Source organism: Lissotriton vulgaris, chromosome 1_1, assembly GCF_964263255.1.
Source record: "Lissotriton vulgaris chromosome 1_1, aLisVul1.2, whole genome shotgun sequence".
Taxonomy (NCBI): domain Eukaryota; kingdom Metazoa; phylum Chordata; class Amphibia; order Caudata; family Salamandridae; genus Lissotriton; species Lissotriton vulgaris.
Genome location: NC_141685.1, coordinates 1,973,445,393 through 1,973,460,072, shown reverse-complemented (window position 1 = coordinate 1,973,460,072; position 14,680 = coordinate 1,973,445,393).

Sequence of the window (14,680 nt, the reverse complement as noted above, 5' to 3'; positions counted from 1 at the left end):
GGGACAAAAATCAGCATTGATTTCATGAGTTTTGCTGATGACCTGGTCACAGTGGTGATGAGGGACTCAAATACTAAGTTTCCCATGGTGGAGGTTGTGCCATCTCCTGCTTTTTCTCATGTTAAGGTGGTTTTAGACAAGGCATTTGCAATGCTGGGCCTCCTGGAGGAAGTGAATTCGGACAATGGACCGACCTTCCGAGGGCATGAGTTTCAAGAGTAACTCACTCCACTTGCCATCACCCCACAGTGGACCCTGGCAAATGGAGAAGTGGAGAGGTTCATGTGGACCTTGAACTGCACTCTAAGGATAGGAGTTGGACAGGGGGGATGCTGAGGCCTCCCACAGCACCACCAACTGTGCACCTGCCCAACTACTATTTCCGGAGGCCACAAGGGACGGCATCCCAGCTATTCCAGAGTGGCACCCAGCAGATCTAGATAGCGAAGCCACCCAAACCAGACGAGAAACCACCAATAAAAAGGCGAGTGCATGCAGGAGAGCACAACACCTCTCGCTGCAGGTGGGAGTTGCATTGGTCATCAAAGACATGCTCCTGGATGGTCGTTCAGAACCCTATACAAACCTGAGACCTGGAAAGTGGTCAATATAAGGTACCAGAGAATCCCTGGAGGGAGGTGCAACAAACGACGGCTCACCGGGCAGGGACCCTGAAACTTCTCCCGTAGCCAGAAGTATGGCCTCTGGCTGAACCCTGCACGCATTCAAAGGCTTAGAGACTTTGTATGTAAGATACAGCCCGAGTGAGTTGCTAAGTGTTGGGATTTAATAAAGAATGGGGGGGCTGTTGAGAGCCACCCATCCTCTACATTATAAAGTATCCACTCATGTCCCTCCCAAGGCTGATCGTGGCTGGAGGAGGTAAATAAATGGATTTAAGGTCTCTCAGGGCCTGTGCCGACATCAGGACTGAGAGTGTGCGTGTGCAGTCATTCCAGTGCAGTGGTTTGCACGTGGTGCTTTTTACACTGCAAAATATAATTTTACTTAGAAAGGGAGCTCATATTTTGCCGACTTCTTTCCCATCCTTCTACCTCATATTCATGTGTTTCAGTCAATGCATTGAAACAATATGCCCTAAATTGCCTTGAAACATGTCAACAAGATGCTTCTTTAACATGCCTCATTACCCATGCTCTCTGAATCCACATAGAACAAACTTGAGAAACCCTTTGCAATTCAGGTTGTAAATATTAGTCTGATATCCCACGAAAACCTAAGAGCTTAACTTTATGTGAACTCAACATTTGTAAAGAAAATGCTGAAAGGACAGATATTTAGGTTACAGTGGAGCCAGTCTGCAGAATTGTAGCTTAATTGTTACAATGAAATGTTAATACAGCATATCTGAAGTAACCACAGCCTGAGCATATGCGCCAGTGCCAATAAACTTGGTGCCAATTTGTTTATGACAAACGGAGAAAAAGTGCCAAAATATACCAACAGATTAACAGGACGTCTAATGGCAAATCTCAGTTCTGCTTGCATTTTAGGTACCAGACGTATTTCTACAGTACTAAAGTACTACGTTTTATAGTACTTGGTATAATAAACTAAAACTGCATATCCGTGTGGAGACAAAGAATATGCATTTTTTTCCGCTGATAAAATCAAGTTACCAGGAACGACAAGCGTGTATATTATGCAAAACACTATACACTTTAAATAAAAAACCTCAGAAGTGTCCCTGAAAGAATCTCAGCATGGCTCTTGTGTACATCTTTTCTCTTAGGGCTATATCATATATCTACCACGCAGTGGAAACTTTAGACATTCGTATATTGTATTATCCAAATAACATGTTAGATTCCACTTCGATAAGGAGAAGCAGAGAGCACTTTAATAGAATCAAAAAGTTCACTATTTCCACTGAGTATAATTGTCAAACTTGAAATGTTTTTTGAGTTAAGGATCCTGAGTCAAACATGAAAAATTCCCCTCTGTCTTTAGAGTTACTTAGATTCATTAAGCAGCATCTACTTGTAATTTTCTGACGTCATTATATTCAATGACAGAATGGTCAGTTATATTTTTCACTGTATGTTATACTATTGGTATGATGCTGACTTAAATCTTGAGTCACTTTTTACATAAAACCAATTATTTAACATCATAATACATGTAGATAAATAAAAATGTAACATTACAAAATTGAAATGCTAAATATCAGTAAGTTTCAAGAACATTATGAATGCTCGAGCAGATGTTTGGTTCTTTGATAAAGGACTTGATGGAAACAAGTCCAAGATGGTAATGTTTACTTTCCATTAAAATAAAATAATAAATGCAAATTAATGTATTTTTCTACAGCTCCACCAGGTATACATGCTGCATTTGTGTGAGAAAGTACATAATGGTTGTCAAGTAATTAATTGCCTTACCAATAATGTACTCAACATAAAATGTTTCATGCATTTTCAGAATAGTCACGAGCAAACAAAACCAACATTTGCAATGCAATCAGTCTTGCATTTGGGACCTATATGTATTTAGCGGCACATTAGCCTGGGTGCTGAAACATCTACTGTTCTTTAACGTGGAGGGAAAGTAAGCACCAAACTGCGTGACACGCCAGGTATGGGAACACATGAAGAGAAATATTGCCTTTCAGCAGGAAATGGTATAGTCCAAAGCTCTGTATTAATATAAAATCAGGGCCTTCACTGGTCATATCTCTGAAAATACAAGATTTGAAAAAAATATTATTATCTACAGGTGCTCGTGGAAGACAATTTCTATAGACTGGAATCTAGAGAATGCTAAAGTGATTCTGGTATGTTACTGTCCTCTGCTGGTCGTTTTCTAGTTGAACAAGCAGAAATAAATGCTGGTATTTTACTGACCTCTACCGGTCGTTTTCTAGTTGAACAAGCAGAAATAAATGCTGGTATTTTACTGACCTCTACGGGTAATTTTTTATCAAGACAGTTAAATATAGGCAGCTGAACTGAAGAAAAAGCGCCTAAGCAGAAGTAGACAAGTCCAAGGGCTAATCTCCTAAGCCCATAAAGTACATACACATATACGTTTCTAATAAAGTATATAAAAGAGGTCTCAAATGCTCGACCAAAAAAAGAAAAAAGAACTCCCTGCATAGACTGGCAACCCAATGAAAGAGTATGATAAGAAACACTGCTCTCTCAATAAGCTGCAGTGGCATTGATGCCACTCGATCGCTACTGACCCCTCCTACCTGCCATACTGCGCTATCCCTCCTGAACTCATCAACCAACTTCAAAAGACACTATGATGCACATAAGGGGGTGAGAATCGCCACACCGAAAGAAGCATCAGAGTGACCTGGTCAGATCTGGTACTCTAAACAAGGACCGTGCTGTGTAACACACCAATGCTAGTGAGCAGTATCACACCTGCTAAAGCCAGTCATATGCCACCTTATGGTTCATACTACTGAGACACATTGGAATAACTTCCATCATCCTGATGAGGACTTCCGATGCTGACATGAGCACAACATGGTGTGCAGGCTGGGAGCACAACTACTGATGAGACTAAGCAGGGACTCCGGACCGTGGGTTTGTGTTGCTCTGTGGGCCCCTTTGGTCTGTTTTGAGTACTTTCTGGGTGATCACACTGAAGAGGGAAATAGAATTAACTGTTACTGCCCATTGTGGATTGCCCTTGGATCACTAAATTGCCTTAGGGATCAGAGTCCCCATTTTTATTTCTTCATTCTTGGGGCCTAATCACAAAGGTAAATCTATATATGTAAATTTACTACAAGTAAAGTTACTCTTCCACGTTTGAATACCTTTACACACACATGACAAACAGTGATATCCTTTCAAATTATATCATTTAACCTTTGATCTTGATGACAGTGCAGAAAGTGTTATTTTTACTTTGACCCTGAATACATTGACAACTCAGCAAAAATGTATGAAGATTGGGAGAGAGGGGTGGGGGAGAGTGAGCAGACCAAGACAACCAATGAAGTGTGAAAAAGGCCGCTTTATTGGAACAGGTGCACATTTACAAATACCACAAACCTCGGCAACCGCCTAACAATCTAAAACCATAACCAAGTTTGTTTGTTTTATTTCAAATCCCCAAAACCCCGCCAACACCCCTCACCCTCCATCACACCCGCCCCCACCCGTACATACCCAAACACATAATAAACCATACAAAACCCCAATAACATTATAACATCACATTACCAAAATCCTAATTACCAAATCCCAATTATAAACCAACTGAACCATATCCCCCGACCCATATTCTCTGAACACAACCTCAATCTGTATAAAACTTCCCCCAACAAAATCCCACTTCACAAGTAACGGGTCCAAACTTGGCCCAAAACTGACAATTACAGAATAAACCGCCATGCACCTGTCCCAAGCGACAAAGAAACAAAGCTAAAACCCTATGCCCACCTGTTACAATCAGCCGCCAAATAAATAATTAAATGAAGAGAAAGGCAGAAAAGAGCCCAGAAAAAAGGGGAGGGAGGGAGGGACAAAAACTAGCTAGGAATAAACCGGCCACCAGGTCACCTAAGCCCAAAATGGTGCCCGGAAAAAGGAGCCCCGCCCATTTATAGGCTGGGCTCCTAATCCAACCAAAAATAGCCCAAAAGAAGCCCAAATGGAATCTGCTAGAAAGAGGGCCCCACCCAGATCTCCCAAACCGCCCGGGGGAGGAGAACTCCCAGGGGTCGGCTGCCCTCCCCCAAGCCCCCCTTGGGAGAGAGGGGTGGGGGAGAGTGAGCAGACCAAGACAAACAATGAAGTGTAAAAAAGGCCGCTTTATTGGAACAGGTGCACATTTACAAATACCACAAACCTCGGCAACCGCCTAACAATCTAAAACCATAACCAAGTTTGTTCGTTTTATTTCAAATCCCCAAAACCCCGCCCCCACCCCTCACCCTCCATCACACCCGCCCCCACACGTATATACCCAAACACATAATAAACCATACAAAACCCCAATAACATTATAACATCACATTACCAAAATCCTAATTACCAAATCCCAATTATAAACCAACTGAACCATATACCCCGACCCATATTCTCTGAACACAACCTCAATCTGTATAAAACTTCCCCCAACAAAGTCCCACTTCACAACTAACGGGTCTAAACCTGGCCCAAAACTGACAATTACAGAATAAACCGCCACCCAGAAAGCAGTGGGGAGAAAGACCGAGTAGGGAAAGAGCCCCACCTTTCTGCCCCCAACCACAAACACGAAACGGGGGGGGAACCAAGGGGAGGGGGGGAAAGGAAAAAACAGCAAAACAACGAAGAAACGCACTATTCACCTACAAAGTGCTGAACCGCCAAACAGCGAGACAAGACCTCGCGCAGCTCCAGGAGGTACAAATCCATCCCCATCCGGGACAAATGAACACCATCACCCCTAAAAAATTCAACCGCATCATACTTAATATCGCTGTGGACGATACGCCCAAAACCCAGGTCTCTACAGAACCTAGAAACTTCTAAGTTAAGCTTTCTACGGGATTTGACAACCGCCTTCGGCTTCACAGCGTTCCTCCAAACCCTCCTGGGGACCAACTCCGTCCATAAAACATGACACCCCAACCACTGCTTATGCACCAAAGACAGATCTTTCTTCATTGCCCGGAGAAGAACGACACCCTTCACTGAACCCAAATCATTTTCACCCAGGTGGAGAACCAGCACATCAGGACAAACCCCACCTACCAACCAAGAATTGAGAGCAGGAATTAATTATTTCCACAACATGCCCCCTTTACCTTTCCACACAATGTTAAACAAACGTTCATTAAAACCTACCGATGTTCCAAAATAACTTTGTCGAGCTTGAACTTGGGCCCGTTTAACGAACGAATGGCCCACGATCCACACCGTTAGAAAAGCAGCGCGAGGACCAGCCACGGAACCTGAAATAGAAAACAGTATCAGACAGGCAAAACAGAAGAGGACGCATGCGCTCCACTAGATTCGCTCCTGACATAGCGCTGAAAGCAGTTAGAAGTCCAGCGCCCCAGTCCCATGATATCTTCCCTCTACCAACCCCTATTAAAAGCTTCTGTGGCCGCCCCAATCCTGAATGAGTGTGTTCCATACAGCGTATCGTCCAAGCCAATATGACGCAGCGCTTTACGCAGTACCATGCGCAATTGATAGTTAGACACCAAGGAACCATTCATATGACAAAAAACCGGGTGATCCAAAACCCCACCCGACAGCTCCTTCCAGCAGTGGGCCCAACGTAAAGGGCACGTCTCCGGAGGGGAAACCGCCTCCAACCAAACCCCCTTGCCAGTACTTCTCTGATCCGTTTTCGAATGAGAGAGCCAAACATGGACTCCCCTGACCGACAGCTGCACGTCCCCCCACAGTAGACTTCGAGCAGATTTATTTCCCAGCAGCTCAGACACCCGAAACGCACCAAAAAACATCCACACCATCAAAGTGGCAAACAAACAAGCTTCGACTCTATCAGTACATACAACTGGCAGTACAGAAATCACCTGAAACAGTTTTTGCCACGATAAAGGGGACCGAAGGGTTCGAACAGATCCCCGCTCCTGTGACCACCCTTCCAACATTCTCCTACCCAACTCCCCAGCCGACGGAGCATATCCCCACAACAGCTTCCCCATAAATGAAACACCTGCCAGCTTGCCAGTAATGGTAACTCTGGATAAATCCCTGTCCATAAGACGCAAAATAAACTGAACCACATCTTCAGACCTTTGCCAAGCCATCTCTCTCTTACAGGCACCCGACGCCAAAAACTCGTTCCAGGCCAACTCATACGCCAATTTTGTGGAAGGAGCCAGGTAACCTAAAACCAATTGAATAACCCGGTGTTGCCTACCGTCCACAGATGGTCCGGCATGGGAGTCGGCTCCTCGTCTGCCTCCAAAGCAAGCCCACGGAATCTCTCCCACTGTGAACGAGACAAAGCATCCGCAATGTCATTGTCCACGCCAGGAACATGCAGGGCTCGAAAGCAAATATCATACTTCAGACATCCCAACACAAACACTCTAAGGAGTTTTAGGATTTGAGGATCCCTGGCCGACTGTTTATTAATCACTTGAACCACAGCCATATTGTCAATGCGAAAAAGCACCCTTTTGTGGGCCAAAGCCTGACCCCACAAAGTAACAGCCACCACGACAGGGAACAATTCCAAAAAGGCAATACTCCTGCCTCTGTTCTTCCAGTGTTCCGGCCACTGCTGGGCACACCATTTTCCCTGCCAGTAAAGTCCAAAACCCTCACTGCCTGCAGCATCAGAGAATATTTGCACATCCCAACACCAGTCCACCTCCCGACATAAAGGCACACCGTTGAAAGAATGTAAGTCCTCCTTGACCCCCGCTGACAGCCTCACTCGATGATGAGGTAGTGAATGACCAGACAGAGCTCTACCCAACCTCCTAGAGAAAGTCCTGCCCGCCCTGACCACCCTGCAAGCAAAGTTAAGGTGCCCCAGCAGAACCTGAATCTCCTTCACCAACACTTTTTCTTTGCCCAACATTGCTCCCACCAAATCCAGCATTTTCTGTCTCTTGTCAATGGGAAGACGAGCTTGCATCAAATGCGAGTCAAGTTCAATTCCCAAAAAAGACATGGTCGCGCAAGGACCCATGGTCTTTTCGGGAACCAATGGTACACCCAAATGACTCATCAAGGACTGAAACGTTGTGAGAGCATTATGGCAGACCAGTGAATTTGCTGCACCCACAAAGAAGAAGTCATCCAAGTAGTGCGTGACCAACTCATGTCCACTTCGTTGAGTAAAAAACCATTGCAGAAACGTACTAAAGTTTTCAAACAACGCGCAGGACATAGAGCAACCCATTGGCAGTGCTTTGTCCACGTACCATTTACCAAGGAAATGGATGCCCAGAAGACACCAGTCTTCAGGATGGACTGGAAGCAGTCGAAATGCAGATTTAATATCACATTTTGCCATTAAAGCATCAGGGCCTGCCGTTACAACAAGTTGCATAGCCACATCAACAGAAGAGTAAGACACAGAGGCAGCGTCATTGTCAATAAAATCATTCACAGACTCACCCTCCGGCCAGGACAAATGCTGGATGAGCCGAAACTGCCCAGGCTCCTTCTTGGGGACCACTCCAATAGGGGACACAATCAAATTCACCAAAGGCCAATCATCAAAGGGACCTGCCATTCTACCCTCGCTCACTTCCTTGTCCAACTTTGCCTGCACAATAGCAGGATGTTCGCTTGCCGACTTCAAATTTTTCGACCAACGTCTCAAACGAGGTCCCTCATAACCTAACCGAAAACCAACTTGAAAGCCAGATAACAAAAACGACCGCAGCTCCGCGGGCTCGTAGTCCCGTAAAGCGGCAGCCAAATTAACGACATTAACCGGTGTACGAGCCTTTGGGCCCAGCACCGGCTGATGACTTCCCTCCCCTGGGAGCTGGGGGTTGCTGTGGCGCGACAAAAGCCCCTGTACTCTGCTGTGAAACTTGGGGACCTCAGGAAGGCCTGGGACCCCAACATCTGGACAAAGGATGATTTTTTCTGCCACATTGGGAACATTCGTGCCGAAACTTACAGAATTCTCTGTTACACACCCCTTTGTTAAAATCCCAGCACGTGCCTGTAGTTGACTGCGTGGTAGAACTGGCTCCCACCCCTCCCCGGGTGGGACGAGCCTGAAAGGGGCGATAAACTAAAGGAAGACCACTAGCTGTGAAAATAGTTCTACCACTAGCAGACGAACCCATGGTATGCTGCCAAAGGTCAGTGTCCAACTCACCCCATTTCGCCTCGGGGTCCCAAGCCATGCGCGCCCTAAACTCCTCATCATACTGAGCCCATGCGAAATCATTTCTTGTAATTTGAGCCTTTCGAATGACATCCATATACTTAAATAATGATACGCAGCGCTCAGGAAACTTCTCACAATAGACGCTGGCATATATTAAAAAGGCCGCCGTCCAATTCTCAATATTTAACGGTACTTTAGGGCGCTTAGCCAATTCATACTCTTCCTCCTTAGAGCCTTCCTTGGCTCGAACCTCCCTGTGTAACAATTTTAGCAGTTCCACATACTCACCGTTCCAAATACGTTCTTTTGTGCTGAGCATCAAATGAGCCCCCAGGGGCTTAGTAACCCCCATATACGGCAACTTTTTAATTTTTAGCTCTTTACTGTGTAACACATTTTTAGAAGTGCCCAAACCAACAGTGGAAGTGCCACTATCCACTTTAGAGCTTGTACTTATATCATCACCGTTTGTGCCCACACCTTGGTCTCTAACCACACGACCTTTATATAGTTTACCATCACTTTCACTAGAGACCAAGTCCACAACAATGCCAATAGAGACCATGTTTGGCCGCACAGAATGTACCACAGTCTCACCTGGGTGTAATAAAGGAGGCTGACTGGATTCCGTCCTCCACTCTGTATGGGAACCGTCGTCCGCCCTCCGAGGAGCCCTCACCGAGGGGCCGAGCACTCGTGGCCTTGACGACTCTGTACGACTCCGCACCACTGGTGCCTGCAACACACTGTGAGAGACATTAGAATGCCCCCCCCCAGACACCACTTCCCGTACCTCGCCCTCCTCAGGGCTGTCCTCGTCATAATCCAAAATGAATGATTCTTCCAACTGGGAAGGGGTAGATACAACCACTGATTTCTGAACTGTCTCAACCATTTTAGACCGACCATGGGCCTTACCAGCCCTCACACTTGACCTTGGCGGGGAGGCTGACTGTACCCATCGGTACGCTCCTCCGCTATTACCACTTACAACCTGCTGATTTCCTGGAAAAATTAATGCAGAATTACGACCACCACGGGGCACAAGAGAGGTCGTGCATGACCCGCTCCCATGAAAAGCGCTGTGCTCCATCGTTGAGGCTGGTAAGGTCGCGCTTGACCTGCTTACACCGCCTATGTCGAAATCCCTCTTTGGGGCCATCGAGGTCGTGCTGAACCTGCGTGGGATGGCCGCGACGGGATCCCTCGTTGGTATGGGACGTGCCGCGCCAGGCTCCACCCACACTTCTCCTCGGCGTGATTGGGTTGCCTGCCGCCCTGCCAAGTCTGCTGCTCCCGGGCGAACTCCAACCTGCAACGAAAAAGGCCGGACTGGTGTGCCGGGTCCCTTACTAAACACAACTCTAGGAACAGAAGTCAAACCACCAACTCGACCACCAAAACCCTGACCAGCTTCTGTAAAAACCACAGAACCACCTGCGCCTTTTCTTTTTAAAGCATCACTTAGCCTAGGAGATGGCTCGCACACTTCTTCATCCGAACTAACATCCAACAATGCTTGTATAATCTGCGACGCAGGGCTCGGAACTGACGAATCTTGAACCCTCGCTTCCTCCAAGGAACCCCTTGCTGCAACCCTCCTATCCACATTGAGTCCAGGAAACTGAAAATCCCCAGACAGCCCATGAAAAGAACCACCCTCACCAGAACCCTGCTGAAAAGAGGCATCACCACACCCCTCCCCCCAGAAGGGAAACCTTCCAAAACCCCTAACGGATGGAAACTCACAGCAGGAAGACCCACGCCAAAAGGATCCCCTCCATGAAACGACCCATCTTCACGCCCAGCTCCCTCCACCATCCCCATCTGTGCCCATTCCCCCTTGCCCAGAGAACCACTACAAACAGAAACCGCTTCCCCCCTGTTAGAAACCGAAGGAGAAAACAATAAAGGACTACTTTGGTCCCTAACCGTCGCACTACTCACAACCAAACCAGAACTCTCCGAAATAACAATACCAGGCTGCAACGATAAAGGCTGTGCAATAGAAGCACCCACTGTACCCGAGTCAACCGCCACAGGAGCCGTAACTACGTGCTGACGAATAACGCTCTGGGGAGCGACAACCTCGGACACAACCTGCACCTGACCGCCCTGTAACGGTCGCGGCCCCACATTTTCAAAATCCAAAATGGTCTCCGCCCCCCCCCCCCCACCAGTAACGTCAGTAACCGCCACCGCGGAGGCCGAAGCAGAGCGACGCGTGCAACCACGCTGTCTAGAAGCACGACGGCCTCGCAAAACAGGAGCAGAGGCCGCCCTATCGCGAATACCGACCGTTGAAACCTCCGCTGGCACAGTGTGAAATTCACCCTCCAAAACCACACCTCCCAACGAGTGGTCCAATTACTAGACGGATCCGAAGACCCTGAGTCACTCCCACGGCGAGACCTCACACCCGCCCTCCTAGTCCTAGAGCGACCCCGTTCACTTACCCCGTCCTGTCTCCGACGTTTTGGGGAGAAACACGCTGCCACCGCAGCCGACACCCTCGCTGAAGCCTCCCGCTGGGGACGCGGAGGCTCAGCCTGTACCCGGTCACCTATCACCAGGTCCAAACGACCCGCCTCGCTGAGAAGACGGATAGCTTCAAGTACACGATAATCCTCTCCAGCCATAATAATCAAAAGAGATCACTACAAGAGGGAAGAGAAGAACTACCAAAAAACTCTGACAAAAACTAGCTAGGAATAAACCGGCCACCAGGTCACCTAAGCCCAAAATGGTGCCCGGAAAAAGGAGCCCCGCCCATTTATAGGCTGGGCTCCTAATCCAACCAAAAATAGCCCAAAAGAAGCCCAAATGGAATCTGCTAGAAAGAGGGCCCCACCCAGATCTCCCAAACCGCCCGGGGGAGGAGACCTCCCAGGGGTCGGCTGCCCTCCCCCAAGCCCCCCTTCTGCCACGATAATAAACAGTCATCATTTGCCTAATAACAGCCTCAAACACATAGTTAAAGCAACTATGTTCTAGGCATAGCTGCAAAAGCCCATTTACAGTCCTGCATAGTCATTTTCAGCCCAAAAAGCCCAATTGCAAACTCAAATGCTTAATTACGTATCAAATTCACGATTATATCAACAAATCTATAAACATAGCCCATAATAGCCAAACATAGTATCTAAAAGCTAGGCACGATCAGCATACATCGAGGAAGAACTTCAAATTCCCAACATACAATAACAAAGACGTGTCACATCACCAAATCTACAAAGGCCACGGTGCAGCCTTAAGTGCCGTTTACAGCCCCAAAAGCCCATGGGTGACCATCTATCACCTTCTACATACTAATCTGCCCAGACAGAACATCCTTATGCATCTACCAGGCATCATCACCATATGTAGAATCAAACTGTTGCTGCGACCACATGAACACTTAAATGATCAGTTCAACAAGCTCATAAGGAGGTATGAACTAAAATGATGAATGAGTCCTTGGCTTGTAGAAATATATAATAAAATGTTTTGTGCATCCTTCCCAAACATAGGGATGATATACTTTCACAGTGCAGTCATACCAATCAATCAATCAATCATTCAATAAATCAAACATTTATAGAGCACGACATATTACCACTGAGGGTCTCGAGGCTCTCGCGCTGTTCGCTACTGCGTGGACGTTGATTATTCAAACAACCAGGTCTTATCTCGGTACCGGTGAATCAACTGAACGGTAACTCTGCTTTCCTATGAACAGACTTTCCATAAAATATTACAAAATAAGTCCAGCATTCCTTTCCATAAACATCCTTGGAATTACCATCCATGTCTCTCTCTATTTCTCCTTGATTGTAGAATTTGAGCATAGGACGTTTCAGAAGACAAGAAGGACATCTTGGGCCTTCCATGTTTTTCAAATAAGGGCACGAATATATCCTAGCAGAGAAACCCTGATCACTTTTAAGCTGAAATGGTTATTGAAAGAACGTGCTATTTGCAGGTATATTATTTTATCTTTTTCTTATCTATTTTTGTATTTAGATTTCAGAAATATGAGTCCGCGTACATGACAATTCCCCAGTTGTAAAATGATATTCGTAGTGCTTGTTAAATAAATGGGTAGATAGCATTTGGAACATAGGCTAAGGTACTTGAAAAAAGTGGTACTCTATTTACAGCCATAGCTTATGCCCCTGGATGTGTGGGTCACACAAAAATCAGGCCCGGCATCATCTATTTCAAATAGAGCTCTAGTTATCCTCAAACATAACTTTCCTTGTTTGGAAACAGAAAAATAGTGACCAAAATGTATTATGTTTTTGTGTTTGTAACGTACTGTACCTTATGTAGTACAGTATATAGCACATTCAATTACACTACTTTTATTACAGTCACTGTAATAGCATGGTCGCAAATAAGACAGCTGATTAAAAATGCAATGCAAACATTTTCGCATCCTAAAAACTAATATAAATGCTTATGACTAACCATTCTCTGCTACAAGTTCAGCTTGCTGCTGCATTAAAAAATAAGGCTGTTTTGACCCGCTGGTGTAGGGCTCCCATACTTGCTGCTTCTTCCTGGGTTTCTTTCCGTCATAATAAACTGTGAGCCGTTTTGTCTTTTTCCTCTCTCGAATGTGTCAGAGGGAGAAAAGGTAATTTAGGACTCTTCTCTAAAACACTTAGGCCTTCATTAGGAGTGGATTGGTAATTGGTGAGATATTTATCAGACTGAAAAAATCCAACTCCACTGAGTCAGAATTTATTGGGTGCTATAAAAGCAAGTTTTGGGGTGATAACATGCTGATCTTAACAAATCACAATATGCATGTACTTGGAAGGACAGGGCATGGTTTCTTGATAAATATGGGTAGGTTCATCTTGCCCATATTATCACAAAACTCATAATTGTGATATGTGCGCTAACAGGAGTTACTGCATGTCTCTTTTAACTGGGCTGCACATAATGATAACCTTATCCTTAAACAAGAGGCTGCTTTACAACAGGGACAACCACTTGTCCCAACCTTCGCCATTCAACAGTTTTGTATTTGTGGACTTAGGGTGGGGCAATGTTTGCTAAAAATGTTAAGGAGTGTATTTCAAACCCCGATTTTTTGCCTCAGTGTAGTGGTCCACTATAAAGAGGTGAGAAAAAGAGGACTATTATAAAAGGTACATTTAATAAGACTACAGGAGTTACTACAGAAAGGTTCAGTCAGCGCTGGAACGTGAAGACCTTCATATTGAAATCAATTATTGCAAACCCCCACATTCTGCCCACAATCCATGTACCAACCATTATGATACTTTACACATTGATATTGCATCACTTTAATTTCACTGAATATTACATTACTTTTCCACTTACAAAAAACAACATAAAGTCACATACAATAAAAGAATAAAATGTATTCAAATAAAAATATACTTCTGTGAAATGTCCATAAACGTCAAAAGTTCAAAGGTGAAAGTATTACAGGACAGGTGACACACTTTCCCTGCTATAACAGGATCATTCATGATGATAAACTACAGGTTGCTTTCTGAATCTAAGAGGAACCCGCCTAGCGTGGCTGCTTCCTATGGAACCTTCACCCTATACGACTGATTCAGCTCACCGCTCCTTGGAGACCAAACAACCCTCTTGGTCAACCCTACTACCATACTTGAGGACTCTTCCTAAGTACCACCAGTTGGAACCGTTGACTCTGACTGCATTGCCAAACACTTTATCCACCACTACCACAGGATCACTAAACATCTTACAACGTTTTTTGATATAGACTCCCTTTTTGATCAACATTATATCTCCAGCCTCTACTTCCACCTTGCTGACATGGTTGCGTTCCAAAAGATTTCTTTTGTTTAAACTTGGCTTCAGCTTCAGCAAAATATCTCTTGACCCTAGC